This window comes from Hemicordylus capensis, chromosome 6 (genome assembly GCF_027244095.1).
Source record: "Hemicordylus capensis ecotype Gifberg chromosome 6, rHemCap1.1.pri, whole genome shotgun sequence".
In the NCBI taxonomy this organism is placed as follows: Eukaryota; Metazoa; Chordata; class Lepidosauria; order Squamata; family Cordylidae; genus Hemicordylus; species Hemicordylus capensis.
Genome location: NC_069662.1, coordinates 56581610 through 56594209, shown reverse-complemented (window position 1 = coordinate 56594209; position 12600 = coordinate 56581610).

Below are 12600 nucleotides of genomic sequence, written 5' to 3'. Positions count from 1 at the left end.
TAAATTTTAACCAGGCTTCATCTTAGGGTCAAACCAAACATAATGCAGGAGAGCCTAATGCTACGTCAATTGGTGTAATTAATGTAAATTCCTAAGGGGAATTAGACAAATTCATGAAGGACAAGTGGCTGCTAATCTTGATGGCTATATGCTACCTCCAGGTTCAAAGGCCGAATGTCTCTGAATACCAGTTGCTGGGGAGCAATGGTAGAGGAGGGCCAATATCATTTGGTATTTGTGGGCTTCCGAGAGACATCTGGTTGCCACTATGGGAAACAGGATGTTGGACTAGATAGGTCTGTGAGTTGATCCAACAGAGTTTTTCTTAAATCTTAGCTCTGCAGGGAGATCAGATACGGATGCTACTCCTATTTTTTTCCACCTAGGAGTTATTTGCACATGGCTTCAGTGGGGTAAATGTTGAGTGAACCCACTTCAAATCACTCTCGTGGCATTGAGGGAAGCAGCCCCTCCCCTCTGCTCTAAGGTTTTGTTTTGATGCAAGTTCACAAGGCATGCCTCTGTGTTTTCCTTCTAGTCAATGGCGAGGGTGGGGGGGGGGGTGAGAGATTTCTAAAGCACTATACCTGAATTTCTAAAGAGAATATCCCTCTTATGCTAATAATTCTACATCAGTGCCTCTCCCTATTTGCTGCAGTGATTTCAGAAAAAGTAGATTAAAACCAGCTTTTTAAAAACTCAGAAATACACTGAGATAAGCTAGAATTTGCATGGCAAAGCCCAATTTGTGTGTGGAGTAGGTCCAAAGATCTCGAAGGGACTTCGGGGTAAGTTTGGCTGGCGTGTGAATGCACACACTCTCTTCTGAAGGAGATTCGGGGTAACATCCCTGTCTGTAAAGCCTCGTGCCGAGCTAATAGCAGGAAACGGTCTGTCTGACCATGGGGCTATTCTCATGATTAACAAAAATCTGGCTAGGAGAGCCTAGCCCAATTTTTGTTAATTGTAAGAACCACCGGGCTCGGCTGCGAGCCCGGTGGTTCTAGAGTGGGTAACCCGCTCGAGAACCCCTGGTCAAAAATCAGGTTTGCGGAGCGAGCGAGCGCTCCGCAAACCTGGTTTTTAGTATTGTGAGTAGCCGCGATGCGGCTTCGCGCCACACCTACTCACGAGTAGACTCCCGGAGGGGAGGCGAAAAGCCACATGCTGTCTCAGGGGGTCTCCCCAGTATGCCCTGCGTGCTCGCGCAGGGCATATTGGGGCTTGCAGGGGCCGTGTGGCCCCCACTCCCCCCGCCGGCTCCATCACAGAGCCAGCAATCATGTGGGCGGCCGATCCGGCTGCCCAGGGCTCCCTCTCCACTCGTGAGCAGGGAGAGCGGGCTTAGACTGCTCTCCCTGCTCACTACCCCAAACCGGGCTCCATGTCTGTCTGTATCTTGGAACATGTGGCCATGACTTACTTTGGAACATAGGAACATAGGAAGCTGCCATATACTGAGTCAGACCATAGGTCCATCTAGCTCAGTATTGTCTTCACAGACTGGCAGAGGCTTCTCCAAGGTTGCAGGCAGGAATCTCTCTCAACCCTCTCTTGGAGATGCCTGGGAGGGATCTTGGGATCTTCTGCTCTTCCCGAAGCGGCTCCATCCCCTAAGGGGAATATCTTCCAGTGCTCACACTTCTAGTCTCCCTTTCATATGCAACCAGGGCAGACCCTGCTTAGCTAAGGGAAAAAGTCATGCTTGCTACCACAAGACCAGCTCTCCTCTCCATTAGGAGATTCATCCTAACACTGCCTTGCCTGGCACTCCTGCTATATGAGCCATCCATGCACCCACCCCATGAGGGTACAGAGGGCTGTTTCCATGGCGATGCCAAGGTGTGGAGCAAAGCTACTCTTTCTTGCATCAGATAGATTTGAGAAGACAAGAGTTAATAATCTACCCTTCCTATACTTCTTGTTTTTGCACAGTGATTCCTTTGTGTACGGTTTGCTCTTTCATCAAAATCCCCCACCCCCAGAGCTCCCACTTGTGTGTCCCTGAAATGAGGGCAGAGTGTCATGGACCCATGCCACACATCTTGTTACAGGGCTGGCCCTCCCATGAAGGAAGATGAAGCAGGCCACTTCAGGTAGCAGATGGTTGGACTGGACTTGGTTGGGGAAATGTCCACTTCCTCTCTATGGCTGACTCTGACTGGCTGTAACTGATCATGTGATAACTTCAAATTGTAAACAAACTCCAGTGTCAATATGAACCGTGGCCGTGTGCTTATTAGCAATCCTCCCTTGTCTATAAATGCTTTCCCAATTACTCTTTCATTCCTGCACCAGTCCATTGGGCTCCAATTCTTGGACAGGCATAGTCTGGGTAATGGCAGGATGCACTGTATTTGCAGAGCTAGGGGACATGGTAGGGTGTGTGTGGATGGGCTAGCAATTGGCCCTACTGATTGTTGCTGCCACATGTGATTCGTGTTTCTGCTGATGTAGTGAGGGGAGGTCGAATTCCTCCTGGTCCATTGCTGACACTGCTTTTCAGGCTTGGGGGAGCATTAAGCACTTGGTGTGGAAGGGACTAGTCTACTGAGGGATTCAGGTTCAGTGAGTGCCAGTTTTGGAGTCTCCAGTTCTAGGGACTCCCAGTTGGTAGGATGTGCATCCACAGGACTTTTTCGGCAGGGGTGTGTGTGTGTGTCAATCCTATACACAATTATCTGGGAGTAAGCCTAATTGACTTCAATGGAATTTCTCAATGGGGGTGGGGTATTGCCCCCCATTCCCCTCCCCCTTCGGACACCCATGACTGGTAGCAATAGTAATAGCAATAGCACTTACATTTATATACCGCTCTATAGCTGGAAGCTCTTTAAGCGGTTTACAATGATTTAGCATATTGCCCCCAACGTTCTGGGTACTCATTTTACCGACCTCGGAAGGATGGAAGGCTGAGTCAACCTTGAGCCCCTGGTCAGGATCGAACTTGTAACCTTCTGGTTACAGGGCGGCAGTTTTACCACTGCGCCACCAGGGGCTCTTTTTAAAGTAGGCTGAGGCTGGCTCCTTTGACTCTTTGCTACTGATCACTCAGGGGTGGGGTCATGACAGCTGAGGGCTAAATAACTCATCACACTAAAGCCAGGGGTTCCCAAACTGTGATTCTCCACATGTGGCTGAACCACAACTCGCTCTAGTGGATGACCTACGCCGGGAACTAGACAGGGGGAGTGCGTCCCTGTTGGTTCTGCTGGACCTCTCGGCAGCGTTCGATACCATCGACCATGGTATCCTTCTGGGCCGCCTCTCGAGTATGGGAATCGGAGGCACTGCGTTGCAGTGGTTCCGGTCCTTTCTTGGGGGGAGGGTCCAGAAGGTGGTGCTGGGGGACTACTGCTTGGGCCCGTGGCCGTTGGCCTGTGGGGTCCCGCAGGGATCGGTCTTGTCCCCCATGCTGTTTAACATCTACATGAAGCCGCTGGGAGAGGTCATCCGGGGATTTGGACTGAGTTGTCAGCAATATGCGGATGACACTCAGCTCTATCTCTCCTTGTCATCTGATCCTAGGGAGGCGGTGGATGTCCTGAATCGGGGGCTGGAGGCCGTGATGGGGTGGATGTGGGCTAATAAACTGAAATTGAATCCGGATAAGACAGAGGTACTGTTGGTCAGTAGGAGAGCCAATCGGGTTGAGGAGATTTTACCGGTTCTGGATGGGGTTGCACTCCCCTTGAAGGAGCAAGTACGCAGCTTGGGGGTACTACTGGACCCGGCTCTGCTTTTGGAAGCTCAGGTGGAGGCGGTGGCCAGGGGTGCCTTTGCATGGCTTCGGCTAGTGCGCCAGCTGCATCCCTTTCTCGAGAAGGCAGATCTGGCCACGGTTACCCATGCCTTGGTCATGTCAAGGCTGGATTACTGTAATGTGCTCTACGTGGGGCTGCCCTTGAAGAATATCTGGAAACTGCAGCTAGTGCAAAACGTGGCAGCGAGGGTTTTATCTGGAGCTGCCCAGTGGGAGCACATCACCCCCATTCTGAAAGAGTTGCACTGGCTGCCGGTTCGTTTCCGGGTCCAATTCAAGGTGCTAGTTTTGACCTTTAAAGCCCTTAACAGTTTGGGCCCGGGGTATTTGAGGGACCGCCTGCTCCCAAGGGTTGCTGCCTGCTTGACGAGGACATCTGAGGGGGCCCTGCTCCGGGTGCCGACAATGAGAGAGGCCCGGCTGTCATGCACTCGGGACAGGGCCTTCTCTGTTGCTGCCCCCAGACTTTGGAATGCTCTCCCAGTGGCCATTCGCTCCTCGGACTCCATCACGGCTTTTAGAAAGCTTGTTAAAACTTGGCTTTTTATCCAGGCTTTTACATAATTGTTTTTACTGCTGCTTCTGGTGTTTTTACCTGTTGTATTGTTTTTATGCTTGTATTTTATAGATTTTAAATTTGGGTTTTTAAAATATTTTTTAGCTTAATATTTTTATTGTCTTTTAATTGTATGTTTTAACTTTTGTAAACCGCCTTGGGGTTGTCTTTTAACGAAAGGCGGTATATAAATGCAACAATAAATGAATGAATGAATAAATAAATAAAAACTCTCATCCTCCCCAACCACAATAAACTGTCATTCAGCAACAGCTGAAGTACCACAGGTTGGGTACTAAGTACATAGTTTAGTATTGTGTGTTTGGTTTCTTGTTCAGTGTCGGTTGTAGAGGTCCCTGATCTGGATTGGGACTGCAAGGAAATGGTGAGAAACTTCAACACACGTCCCCATCCCCCTACTCTTGATCCAGATTGCTTGGCCAGCTCCTACTACAGCTAACGTTTAATGAAAAAATCATGCCCCCACATAGGGCCAACCTGTGCATTTAATGTAACATATACTTTGGCCTTCAGTTAAACTTTTGCTTTAGCTAAACCACAAGTAATATCTTCTCACACTCACATGATGTTAAACTGGTGAGTGTAGCGCCATCTTTTTTGTTTTCATTACCAGCTGTGTGAGGGTCTGCTGTCTGGCACACAAGCAGGAGGGTGTTAAGGAGAGGAGAGCTGGTCTTAAGGAGAGAGGAGAGCTGGTCTTGTGGTAGCAAGCATGGCTTGTCCCCATAGCTAAGCAGGGTCTGCCCTGGTTGCATCTGAATGGGAGACTTGATGTGTGAGCACTGCAAGATATTCCCCTCAGGGGATGAAGCTGCTCTGGGAAGAGCAGAAGGTTTCAAGTTCCCTCCCTGGCTTCTCCAAGATAGGGCTGAGAGAGATTCCTGCCTGCAACCTTGGAGAAGCCTCTGCCAGTCTGTGAAGACAATACTGAGCTAGATAGACCAATGGTCTGACTCAGTATATGGAAGCTTCCTATGTTCCTATGTGTTAACCCTTTGCCCTCACTGCAGTCCCAGTCTGGATCGGGGCCTTCCACAGCTGCTCTTGGCCCTGGCAGCAATAGCAGCTTCCCTCCTAGGACATAGAGCAGCCAGAGGGCAGGCAATCTGAGTCAGGACACTGGTGGGGGCAAAATGTAACCCCCTTCCTGAGCACTGTGGTCCCAATCTGGAACAGGGCTCCTCTGCATCTGGTATGAAATAAAAAATAAAGCTGAAGCTGCACTGATACATTTAACATCATTTGTAGTTTGACCCTTTTCACAGTAAGCTTACACAGATGTATTCTTGAACTTTCAACTCTCCATTATTGTTGACTCTCAATTATTAATTAATAATTAATTGTACTCTGAAACAGAAGGCAAGAAAGCAAAGGGAGTTAGAATGACTGAGAAGATATTGTAGAATAGAAGAATGAGCAAGAAGGTACAATGGCAATATCCACCAAAAAAAGGGCACTCATAATTTAAATGGTCATTTATTACAATTAATGCAAATTCAACAGTTGCCCATTGCCAAGCTCAGAAGCATAAAATAAGGGGAAATGGACAGGAAATACATTCATTTTGTTTAAAGCTGCGCTGTTTTAAAACTATCCAGGATGCTTTCCAGATTAGCTGCTCAATAGCGGCAAAATGCTTCAGTTCAGGCAAATCTCATTCAAAACATAAATAGCAAAGTGCCCAGCAGGGGTAGCAGTTTTACAAAAACTAACCGCCAAAAAGACCAGCAACCTTTTTATGCTGGACATACGACGTTTTATCAATAAATCGCTGTGATTAAATCCGAAACAAGGCATTAGAAATATGAATGGCACCCTGCTGTCAGCATAGAGACTGTGGTGTCACAACACAGGAAGTGTGGAAGCACACTTCAGAGATATGCCATGACCCTATTGCAGGGTCTAATCTGGAAAGCGCCCAGCTAGAAACACAGAGGCCTAGTTAGAGATGCTTTTTTTTTGAAAGTATATATTTCTTTTCTATGGCATTTTTGCATGGTTGTCATCTGTTTTTGTTTTTGTTTTCTGCAAATGGACATGGACAATGTGTGAAGTAAGCTGAAATAAACCCACCTCAGTCTCTCCTTCCACCCACCCTCCATGGAATAAAACAGGAGCTGATAGAGGAAAAACTGCTTACGTATATTATAGAAGCTAGATTAGCTGAGCCCAAACCCTGCTAGTTACATTTGTGTATTACGGCCATAGCTTGAGATAGAGTCGGAGAAATTATGTACTAGATGTATTTTGCTTGGCACATCATATGGGTACCTGGTTCTTTACTTCTGTGATGGGTGAGTAACCTAGCTATTATGACCACATCCTGCATTTCCTCCCTCCTCCCTTCCCCTCTATTGAAGTTCCAATTGATGTCCCAGATGACTTGATGGCCCAGATGACAATCCAAGGGAAAGAGCTGTGGTATGGACAAGGCAGTGGCGTGGAATCAGGAATATTAATAGTTTAATGAAATAGATATTATGTACAGAGAGGCAAGTGCAGACTGCTTTTCAGTGCTCTTGCTGGGGGCTGTTTGTTAGCTCCGCCTCAACTCCAGGACTGGAATACAAGTAACTAAAACCCATTACAAAACCGGGCCTGGATCAAGGAATGGATTAACCAAAAACACAACAGGGAAAGAGCAATAGATGTTTAACAGCTAATCCTTATCAATCAAGGATGGAGATGGAAGGGAGACAAGAAACTTAGCAAAACCACAACGAACTTCTCCTCCCAGTCCTTGGGCGCAAGAGATAAGGACTGTAAAGTTGAACCAACCATGATACCAGGATGGGAGGGTGAGAACTGAACAAGAACCTCTGGAGACAAGGACCCTGAGAGATGGCATAATAGCACCTTGATGATAGATGCCCAAAAGTGAAATCAAGAGACATCAAAGGCTGAGAAGATTAAATTAATCTGGGGTTTGGACCAGAAAGACAGAGGGCTGACTCAACGCGATCGAGCTTGCCTTTCTCCAACGCTGTGCAACGGCTCGCCTCCCTCATCCGCATCGTCACTTCTCATCTCTTTGCTCTCCAGCATCTCTCCTCATTGGGAAAGCTGTGGGTTGGCCACCCAGTAGACTTTCCTGCTCCTTAGTAACTAACCTTTCCTCCCTCCCTCTCCCTTCTCCCTTCCATATTCAGGTAGAAATATATTACATTTAAATTAGAGGTTATTGCTTACCAGGACCCTGTCTGTCATATTTATTTATTTATTTATTTATTTATTTATTTATTTATTTATTTAGCACATTTATTGACTACCAGACTTCCTTAGACTTGAGGCTGTTTACATGAATTAAAACAATGAGTGGGAGAAAAAAAAAGGGGGCAGGAATCATATTTGTATTTGCTTGAACTTATGATTTGAGTAAATTTTTAGAAAAAATATTTTGGCCTGGTTCCTTCCATCTCCTCACACACCCATAGGCTAAGATCCCAGGGAGTGGGTAAGAACCATTTTGGTTCATAAAACTATTGTGCCATCCCATGATCACAAACCCAGAAAAAGCCTATATTCCTATATCCCAAGCAGAATCTATTCTCTCCATTCCCCTTCCATCTGCTTCCCGGGGAAAGGGCAGACACTGGACAGAGGCAATAGCTGTCCAGTACCCACCCCACTCCCCATCTCCCACCACCATCAACACCACCAACTGGTTGCAGAACAAAATCAACATGACAACATAAAAAAGCCCTTGCTCTCTCTTCTACAGTTACTCCCCTGCAGCTGGTATTTAAAGGCATCTTGCCTCTCATAGTCTGGCAGAGGCACTCTAACCCCTGGACCTTGGGGCTGCAGTCTGGGGCCTCCAAGGTCCGGGGGGGCCCTCCAAATGTCAGGGGGGGCCTCCTAGAGCCACTCGCGACTGCCCACCATGGCGAAGCTACGTGGTGGTTTGTTTTTTGAAATCAAAGCTGCCGCGCAGCCGAGGGGTGGTTGCGGGGTGGGTTGGCCGAGCAGTCACTACAGCCGAGCCTGAACAGTTCACTACAGCCGCTGGGCTGAGAGGACGTGCCAAGCAGTTGCTTCCCTGCCGTTGCCACCGCCGGGGGTGGGGAAGGAGGTGGTTGACTGCTTGGCTAACCCCCACCCCGGGACAACCACCCCTCAGCCATGCAACGGCTTTGATTTAAAAAACAAACAAATAAAGCAAGTAGGTTGGCCACAAGAGGCCCCTCAAAGTAGGTTTTGGGGGCCTCATGGTGTGTGTGGGGGCCTTGGCAAAGGGCTGGTCCGGGCGCCAAAATCATCTAAGTGCGCCCCTGTAGGCTGGAGATGGCCTATAGCCCTCAGACTAGTAGCCACTGATAGGCCTGTCCTCCATGAATTTATCTAAACCACTTAAAGCCATCCAGACTGTTGGCTGTCACCACAGCTTGCAGCAGAGAATTCCATAGGTTGGTTATGCAACGTGTGAAAAAGTACAGGTGAAACTTGGAAAATTAGAATATCGTGCAAAAGTCCATTAATTTCAGTAATGCAAATTAAAAGGTGAAACTGATATATGAGACAGACGCATTACATGCAAAGCGAGATAAGTCAAGCCTTAATTTGTTATAATTGTGATGATCATGGCGTACAGCTCATGAAAACCCCAAATCCACAATCCCAGAAAATTAGAATATTACATGGAACTAAGACGACAAGGATTGTAGAATAGAACAATATCGGACCCCTGAAAAGTATAAGCATACATATGTATTCAGTACTTGGTTTGGGCCCCTTTTGCAGCAATTACTGCCTCAATGTGGCGTGGCATGGATGCTATCAGCCTGTGGAACTGATGAGGTGTTATGGAAGACCAGGATGCTTCATTAGCGACCTTCAGCAATTCTGCATTGTTTGGTCTCATGTCTCTCATCCTTCTCTTGGCAATGCCCCATAGATTCTCTATGGGGTCAGGTCAGGCGTGTTTGCTGGCCAGTCAAGCACAGTACACTGTATACTTTTCAGAGGTCCGATATTGTTCTATTCTTCAATCCTTGTCTTCTTGGTTCCATGTAATATTCTAATTTTCTGAGATTGTGGATTTGGGGTTTTCATGAGATTCAATACACTCATTTAAATTTACACACAGTGATGCAGCAGAGATATGAGTAGGCTCTTTACTGGTTGTTTAAGCCTAGATAAAGAACAATGTCTTGAAACACACTGGCTACATTGTAAAAATATATAAACCATTTCGATGGCACTTTTGGATGATTTCCTCTCCCTCTCTGCAGATTGGTGCACCTCTTACTTTCAGCATGTCTAATTGCATAGAAAGGAATCCATTTTCTGTCTGAATTCTATTTACGTTTGTTCTGCACACTGCAGGTTCAAGTCCGGCATCCTGTTGAATAGCTCTTCCTTCCTTTGCCCAAATGCTCCTTCTGTGTTCCTTCCCCATACTGCTCAAGCTGGCATGGGGCTGTATGGAAAACAAGGTCAAGAAGGTAGCCTCTGTGTTGCAGCATGCCAGCGGAATGACATCCTTGGGCTATTTTTATACTGCCTGTCCTGGGATGCAGGGATGCAGAAAACTGCAAGTTCCATCACACTCAACTCTTCCTTTTGGCCAACCTTTGCTCCACTGACCACACCAGCCGTATTACTGGAATCCAGAAAAATAGGTTCCTTGGCTTTCCCAGGGCCTCTCTCCATAGCATTCAGCTTGATGTCTGTCCAAGACAACATCCTGGCTTCTACTTCATACATTGCATAAATATTTAATCTGAAAAGGGGAGGGCTAGCCTGAAGGAATGGTACAGGGAGGGAGAAGGCATGTCAAGGTTTGGCAGCCACAAGCCCCTCTTGCGTCACTCAGCATTCAGAGCAGATGCCTCTGGGCACAAGCAGAGCAAACACTGAGCTTCCAGGGGGTCTTGGAAATCCATTTCTCACCAAGGAGCAGGGGACGTAGGGCCAAATTACATATTATGCCAAGATTTGTGCCTGGCTCTTCCAACATCTCCCCCCCCCCACTTCTTAAAAGCAGCAGTAGGGTGCGGTGATTTGGATCAGGGCCACAGTACTGAGGGAGGGAGGTTTAACTCTTTCATGATTATGCAAATACCGACCCCCTCCAAAGCTGCTATTAACCATAAAGGGGGAAACATACGGGAACAATTGTATCTGTATATTTCCTCCTCTACAGCCAACTGACATTTTCAGGGGTGGCGTGCAGCGGGGAAGTAACTTGCCTAGGGAGCAAGAGGTTGCTAGTTTGAATCCCCGCTGGTATGTTTCCTAGACTATGGGAAACTCCTATCTCAGGCAGCAGTGATATAGGAAGGTGCTGAAAGGCATAATCTCATACTGTGCGGGAGATGGCAATGGTAAACCCCTTCTGTATTCTCCTAAGAAAACCACAGGGCTCTGTGTGGTCACCAGGAGTCGACACTGACTCGATGGCACAAGCTTTCCTTCCCAACACTCTAACACGCAATGAAAAACCCGAATTGCTCCCCAATAGCTTCTAAGGACTTTGGGGTAAACTTGGCTGATCGTGCATGCACACCTCTATTCCAGGTGTGAAAAACTTCCAGGTGATACAATACTAGTGAGCATCTGACTACATCTGTCCAAGCCAATGTGTCTTACCAGATTGTGAAGCATACAAGCAGAAACTGGTGTTGTGTGCAAAACTCAGAGGCTGACCTCCAACCTAAGTTACTCAATTGTACTAATCAGAAGTTATTCTAAAAGACTATTTAATTTCAATTGGACTTTCATCTAGTGATTTAGTCAGGATATCAGCCAGAGTTCTTAAAATTACACATTTAAGTTCAATTCAATTCAATCTTTAATCTATGGTTTATTAATCTTTATTACGGTCATAGACCAGCATAAAGTATAAGGGGTGATTACACATTAAAAGTAAAAGTAGATATTAAAAACCTAGGGGTGCACAGTGTACTGAAAGACTATTATAAAAGACTAAAAATCAGAAATAGAAGTAAAATTGAAAATAAAATTATGGCTGTCTGAGCAAAGCAAGACCACAAACTAAATGACCCTTAATGGCCAATTCCTGAAAATTGCAGTTAAGAGTAATTATGGTTAAAAAAAAAAGGGGGTACAAATATTTATAAAAGGCATCATAAAAGCATCGTGTGTTTTTTAAAGGCATAAAAGAGAGTTTCCTCCAGCCCTAACTGGAATTGCAAGGACTAAGCCTGAGAGCTTGTGCATGCAAAACAGATGCTCTCTATACTACCACTGAGCTATGATCCCAGTTAATTCCCTTAAGGTTGCAAAGATAATCTTGAAAGTGCCTGGGGAAATCCCCAAATCCTGGAGTAGGGCAGGAAAGGCTAGGAAAGTAGACTACTGAGCAGGTTTTGCAGTCCTTTGTTTTGAATTGGTTTGGAATTTGACAACCAAAGGAATTGTGTTAGAGGTTGTTAGTTTTTACCCTCAGTGGGTAAAACAGCAGAACACTAAAGAATGAGCACACACTCCAGTTACAGAGTAGGTAGCAGAGGATTGTTTAGTTGTTGCAGCTATCAGAGAAAAACACATGGAGATCTCGAACTAAATGCTAAGTATTTATTGGTTAAGTACACTTGGATAGGAAAGACCTAAACCTAATCTAAAGGACTACATAATGAATAGGTAAGGAGGGAGAGAGAAGTTTCCATCTGCTCTCTAGGCAGGAAAGAAAGGATCGTGACTCAGCACAGGAAGTGCAGAAGAGTCAGATGGGGGTCATTGAGTAGAGACAGGTAGAATAGTTAGGGAGACCCTTACTCACTATCTCTAATCCCAGTGCCCCTGGTGGTCATTAGGATAGTTGGTGCAAAAGGTTGATGCACTGGAACTCCATCTCCAACAAATAGACCTGTGTGTAGCGAACAGTGGCGGAGCCTGACCACCAGTGGCCTGTGTGCGGTGGTGGCAGCGGCCCCGCTCACCCTGCCCCCCTGCGTCTGAAGTCAGACGCGGGGGCTAGCCATGCTCCCGCATCTGATGTCAGATGCAGGGGGCGTGGCCTGGCTCCCGAACAGAGTCCCGCAGCTCCATTCGGGAGCAAGTCAGGCCGGCACAGGGCTGGCTGTTTAACTCCCGAAGGGGCTGCGTGGCCCCTTCAGGAGCTAGACTCGGGCTGGCGCTGTGTTCGTGGCACTCTGAGCCACGTGGCCCCTTTGGGAGTTAAACTTCTGCTGGCTCTGTGTTCGCAGCACAGCCAGGAGTGGCTCTTACTTGCAGGGAAGAGTGGCTCCTGGCCACGCCGCGAACACAGTGGCCCTTTAAATCCTGAACGGGGGTG